The 6,785-nt window shown below is 40.5% G+C and overlaps 1 pseudogene across 1 annotated transcript; it reads left to right on the top strand.

Moving 5' to 3' along the window:
- Positions 1-4,352: 4,352 nt before the first annotated feature.
- LOC100961732 lies at positions 4,353-5,279 on the top strand (annotated as a pseudogene). Its single transcript, XR_153451.3, has 2 exons — positions 4,353-4,702; positions 4,974-5,279. The product of XR_153451.3 is annotated as a cell division control protein 42 homolog (transcript).
- The last annotated feature ends 1,506 nt before the right edge of the window (positions 5,280-6,785 follow it).

The following is a 6,785-nucleotide window of genomic DNA, read 5'->3' as shown; positions in this document are numbered from 1 at the left end:
CATGGGTGTGTTTTTGGATGTAATCTGGTGAGGGACGACTCTTCCCTCTGACTTACTGTGTAACGTCAAGCACTTCTTTATTCTCATTGGTGTATATTTTAAAAATCACACGTTGAGATAATTCTCAAAGCTGATCGTGAAATGACAAGAATACAGTGAATATTCGTGAATAAAACAGGTGAAAATTTTTTTCACCTGTGCATTGTGTTAAATAGCGCTGCCCTGTGATGTGGTCTCCCCACAGAAGCCTGTTTTGGCGTATTACAATAGTTACGTTACTCCATCTGCCAACTGAACTCCAAAGACACCAAATTAGTGCACCAGCAAGTATCCTTCAGCAGATTCCAGGCATTCCTGATGATGCTTGATAATAAGTTGGGCACCCTTCGTTCATGGCTAGGAGTCCCTAGGAGGTTTGTGACCTCGGAATTATCAATCCCTTCCAAGAAGACACATGAAGGGCGCAGCAAAGCAGAGCGCCCTCCATCGGCCGGTAAGTGTTATAGCAACGCCCGGGCTTTGACTCATTTGCTTCCCCTCCCCTGTTACACCCTAAAGAGAACAACTTTAATGAGCTCATTGGTCTGTGTTGTTTCCCAAAAAACTATTGTGACTTGAGGGAGGAAGTATTAAATGTTTATGCTGCAGGTAAAATCCAAGGGCCCTAATTTGTTCTCTTTCCCCCTGCTTCCTTTTCCCAGAGTAGTAAGTCAAAACAAACTCAAGCAGAGGGCAAATTTCAGTCAAGTGACATTAAAATTTCAAATTAGATAACCCAAGCCAAAAGCAGTAGAATAAGGATGCCTGTAGCACTCAGTGCCGTGATGGGGCCCAAACCGGGTCTCCAATTAGACAGCTCTTAAGGTTGGATTTATTGAAAAGAAATTAGGCCAATGTTAATTTGGAAGCGAATTATTTTCACACCCTTTGGTAGAAATGTTCAGCTATTTTGAAAAGAAACAAATTCACTGCACCAGTGTAAAAGGCATCCTCCTTGGGCCTTATTCTGACTTCCAAACAAGTAGAACCTTTTAAACTTTCATAAAAATGAATAGCAGAGCCCATTTTTGTGGAATATGGGGTCTTTATTTATTTAACAAATATTTATTGAGAACCTTCTTTGAACAGAACTCAGCACCATGACACTAAGAGATAAATATTGGGGGAAACATTTCTGTGTTGTAAAGCTCTCTTCCTTGGAAAAATCTGGCTCCTCTCTAAAAGATTTGGGCTCAGAAGCTCCATTTTTATCCAATTAAATATGAAGATCTATCAAAGAGATCAGATGTCTAAAACGGTTTTGGAATGGCTATGGTTGGTATTGCTTTGTCTTGTTTTTTAAATCAAGAGATAAATTAGAAGCCCAGATCTACTTACACGCCTCTCCCCATTCCTTGGGGCGTGCTAAAGCCCACCTACTTTATCTCCAACTTGAACATGTAGTAAGCAGTCTGCACTTCAATTTCAACTTGCTGTTTATCAAGAGGCCCCCGGCTTTTCCCCCTCTGATCATTGTGTCTGAGTGCCAAGGTCTTTATGCCATATGGAAAACAAAACACCCAGACATCAGTGCACACATCTGAATAACATACATTAGCCATACATGTATGGTTTGGACTCAAATTTCAACCACTTTCCAACGTCCCTGCCCCATTGTTTCTGCAGGGATACGATACGATGATGTGAATGGAAAGGCAACAGCGCTTTGCATCTTCCCGCAGCACTCTGTGTACAGTTGGAAACAGCACCATTTGTATGTCAGAGTGCGTTTTTCCTGCAGCCCTAAACTCGCTTTCCCCTGGAACCCTCCTTCTGTGACCCAGTTGCTATACCTCTGATCCGCACTCCGGAGGCTGTCACAAGGGTCCCTCCTTCCCAGGAGTTGAACACACAATAGAGAAAAGGCCCTGGCTGGGAGGTTCAGCCGCCATTAACCCCTACCAGCTGTGCCTGTGGGGAGCCTTCTGGCCTGAATGTCCTTTCTCTGCGGCCGCCTTCATGCCACTAATCTAACCATTGTTGGGGAGGAATGCTGACAGCAGAAAAGAAATTTTTCTTGTGTCCATGCAAGTGTGTGTATCCATGTGTAAGTGAAGGAAGAGTGAAGGCTAATTTCTATAGTTGGCATGAATGGAGGGATTGGGAAAAAAACCTAGTTAAAATGTGTTTACTTGCTTAAAAGGCTCAGTCAATTTAAATAATTTCAGTAGTGTGCTCTATTTTTTTTTTTTTAAGGAAGGGGGAAGAAACTAGTTACTATTATAATTTTCTTTAAATCCCCTGAGATGTTTGGGCATGTTTAAGACTTTTAAAATTCACTGCCGGCAGGAAAAAAAAAATTGAATTGAAATTCTTAAAAATACTGGCATAAAGTTACAGACACACAGAATTACTCACTTCTAATGGACCTTAAAAAATTAGAGAAAGAGAACTGGTTATACAGGTCACATTTCCCTCAGAAAAAAATCATTCACATTTAATGCTTACGAAAGTTTGAAAAATCTCTTGGAATGGAAATGGGAAAGGATTTAGCTTTACTCATCACTTTTAATGAATCTAAAAAGAACCATTATTTAAAGAAAACAAAGTTTGCTTTCAATGAACCTCCTAGTTCAATAAAGAAACGTGATTTCCTCTTTAGTTTTAAAGAAGACATACTCAGAGCAAGGCAGTAGTAACTTTGCAAACTCCAGGCAAATAATAGCAATGACCATAATTCTAATGACACTGCCAGCAAATATCCTATTCACTGGAAAAGTTTATATAATTTCAACCTTTGAGGATTTCATCTGCCTTTTCAAAAGTGAGAGCCTTGAAGAGAAACTGTTTTTAAATTTAGTGCTCCATGTTGTCATCTGATGAAGTTCCGTAAAATACAACAGTTGGCCTATTTCAAATCAAATTAAGAATAATTCATGTAGAAATATATTTTCTGGGCAATTAGACTGTATCGTAGTAGGGCAAATGTCTGATATAATAAAGCTCTACTTTGCATCTGTTCCTATGTCTAGACTGTGGCAATTACTGGTCCTTAGAACAACAGCAGCAAGATAATGTTCTACTCACAGGTTTTAGCCATTAGAACTCAAGATTATCTTTCTTTGTCCCTTGATTACCGCAGTCATTTGATTGTGATGAAACAGATTTAATTTCATGACGTTCTACTTTCCTACATTTGTGTGCATACACTCACATAAATGGAGAGAACAGGAGCAGGGACATTGTTTTTTAAAGCGTTAGAGGGAAATACCTTGGCACTCATCTCTGTAAGGTGCAGTGTGTTTGTCAAACCCAAACAACAGTGGAAAACTCTTATCTTCAAGCAACGTACCTGTCTCTTAGCTACTTCTCAAATGCCTCCATTTCTGAAGAAAGAAATTATCTTAGAGGAGAAAATGGGATAGCATAGAGATTGATGGAATAGACAAGAATAACAGCGTGGTTTTCATTCTCATTCATTACCTTATGCATTCAGCCATCCTTTTAACAAATATTTACCAACTTTCTTCAATATGCAAGACAGTGCCAGGTTGTTTGGGAGCCACAAGGACAAATGCCACATACATTCTGCACTGAAACAGTTTCCTAGGCTCGGCGCCAATAGCTCACAGCCACATACACTGGAGCTGGAGGGTTCAAATTCAGCCCGGGCCTACCAAACAACAATAACAACTACAGTCAAAATATAGCCAGGCATTGTGGTGGGCGCCTGTAGTCCCAGCTACTTGGGAGGCTGAGATAAGAGAATCACTTAAGCCCAAGAGTTTGAGGTTGCTGTTGCTGTCAGCCGTGATGCCATGGCACTCTACCAAGGGCGACATAGTGAGACTCCATCTCAAAAAAAAAAAAAAAAAATTTCCTATCTAGCGTGAAAATTGCTGTGTTGTGTAAATAACTACATCAATAAGAAGAAATGTAATAATGCTGTTAAGTCATTGCAAAAAAATCTAATCCTATTTTCCCTCCAACCCTCCTGGTTATTACAGCAAGAGTTTTGCTGCTCTACCTTACCCAGTTTATAGCTGTAGAAGTTCTCAAAGGCAAAAGAATGGAAACTGAGCCAAGTGTAACCTAAAGGAATCATTCTCGGGATTTCTCCAAATTATCTCACCTCTTTGGATATGAACTCTGTCCCCAGACACTCTTATCTTTTGTAATGTGTGGAGAAAGAATATTGGGTGGTTGGAGACTTCAGAGCAGAGACACACTGAAGGTTCTGAGTTTATCTTTGCAAAAGGTGAAGGGCTTGCAAGCAGGGCTGCTACCCTCAAGGTACACACCTCCTTTCTCCCTTATCTACGAGCTGTAAAGAACAAGCAAGTGATTTCTACATTGAAGGAATTTGGGGTGGAGAAGCTGAGGTCAACATCAGATTTGAAATATTTAAAGTGGAGATAAAACTATTTCAGCAATGCAGACAATTAAGTGCGCTGTGGTAGGCGATGGTGCTGTTGGTAAAACATGTCTCCTGATATCCTACACAACAAACAAATTTCCATCTGAATATGTTCCGACTGTTTTTGACAGCTATGCAGTCACAGTTATGATTGGTGGACAGCCATAGACTCTTGGACTTTCTGATACTGCAGGGCAAGAGGATTATGACAGATTACGACCACTGAGTTATCCACAAACAGATGTATTTCTAGTCTGCTTTTCAGTGGTCTCTCCATCCTCGTTTGAAAATGTGAAAGAAAAGTGGGTGCCTGGCTAAGACGCCAGCCACATACACCTAAGGTGGTGGGTTCGAATCCCCGGCCCGGGCCTGCCAAACAACAATGATGGCTGCAACCAAAAAAAAAAAAAAAATGGCCAGGCGTTGTGGTGGGCGCCTGTAGTCCCAGCTACTTGGGAGGCTGAGGCAGGAGACTCGCTTGAGCCCAGGAGTTGGAGGTTGCTGTGAGTGTGATGCCATGGCACTCTACCCAGGGGGATAGCTTGAGGCTCCATCTCAAAAAAAAAAAAAAGGAAAGTGGGTGCCTGAGATAACTCATCATTGTCCAAAGACTTCTTTCTTGCTTGTTGGGACCCAAATTGATCTCAGAGATGATCCTTCTGCTATTGAGAAACTTGCCAAGAACAAACAGAAACCTATCACACCAGAGACTGCTGAAAAGCTGGCCCGTGACCTGAAGGCTGTCAAGTATGTGGAGTGTTCTGCACTTACACAGAAAGGCCTAAGGAATGTATTTGATGAAGCAATATTGGCTGCCCTGGAACCTCCAGAACCGAAGAAGAGCCGCAGGTGTGTGCTGCTATGAACATCTCTCCAGAACCCTTTCTGCACAGCTGGTGTTGGCATCATACTAAAAGCAATGTTTAAATCAAACTAAAGATTAAAAATTAAAATTCGCTTTTGCAAAAAAAAAAAATGAAGGAATTTGTGTCACTGCCTTATATAAAAATATACTTATTTAACCCTAAATTTTATAGAAATTAAGTATAGTTTCAGAATTTTTTTGCCTCCATAAATAAATAAATAAATAAACCAGAGTTGAAACTGATATGATTATGAGGCTTGTGATAGAACAAAATATAACCAAAGCAAAGAAGATAAAGTTGTTTTCATTTTTAATAATACCAAATGGTACATTTCTAGCCCGGGTGCAGTGTTTCTCCTGAGGGAGAGATGGGAGGATTGTTCGAGCTCAGGAGTTTGAGACAAGCCCATGCAAGAGCGAGACCCTGCCTCTACTAAAAATAGAAAAATAGCTAGGTGTGGTGTCTGGTGTCTGTAATCCTGGTTGTTCAAGAGGCTGAGGCAAGAGGATCGATTGAACCCAAGAGTTAGGCTGATGCCACGGCACTCTAGCCTGGGCAACAGAGTGAGACTCTATGTCCAAAAAAAAGGTTTTTTTGATTTTTGGTTGGGATTTCAAAGAGATATTAAAAATGAGCAAAAATAGCAACATTTCAAAATCAATATGATGGTCATACCAGTGATTTATACCCATGGTGTCTTTGCGCCTCTTGCCCATAGGCAAAAAGTAGACCTAATTATGGAACCAACTATTACAGCAGCAAAATACAATATTTTTTTCTGATAGTGTGAAGATAACATTCAGACACATCAGTTAAACATGTCCCCCAGCTTCATCTCTCTCTAGTCTTCCTTACCCACCTTACCCCCCAAGGCAGCCATCCTCCTCCTGTCTGTGAGAGTCTGCTGCACGCTTCACTGCTTCTGTTATTTCCTCATGCTGTTCCCTCCACCTTTCCTTTCCCCAAGTGTGGTTATGGAAATCCCAATCATCCCTCAAGATCCATATCCAAGCTGTGTACTGTTTCCTCCCAGCCAGTTTTAATCCTGCTCAACTTATTCTGACCTTTTGTGAAATGCAGTTCATCAGTCACCCAAAAACTCTTATACATGCCCACGGCAATTTCACTTCTTAATCTATTCCATAGAAATATACTCGTACACTATGGCAAGTACATGGGCATCGACTGTATCATCACCAGTATGTTCTAACACAGAGAGAATATAAATGCTCATCAACAGAGAATTGTTCAAATAAATTTTATTGTGGCTACATATTAGAATATTTCATAGCCAATAAAAAGAATTAAGTAGAATGACGTGTACTGACAAGAAAAGAATTTTAACACATAAACACATCAAAAGTAGAAGATGAATTGAAGAATATTGAGTGATACTAGATTCACAGCTTACAGAACTGTGAGAAATAAATGTTTATTTTGTTTAGGTCAGGTGAGGTGGACACATGCCTGTAATTGTAGCACTCTGGGAGGCCAAGGTGGGTTGATTGCCTGAGCAAGTTAGA

This window comes from Otolemur garnettii, unplaced genomic scaffold (genome assembly GCF_000181295.1).
Source record: "Otolemur garnettii isolate 467f Iridium unplaced genomic scaffold, OtoGar3 scaffold00028, whole genome shotgun sequence".
Lineage (NCBI taxonomy): Eukaryota > Metazoa > Chordata > Mammalia > Primates > Galagidae > Otolemur > Otolemur garnettii.
The sequence above is the reverse complement of the archived record's forward strand: the minus strand, read 5'-3'. Positions and strand labels throughout refer to the sequence as shown.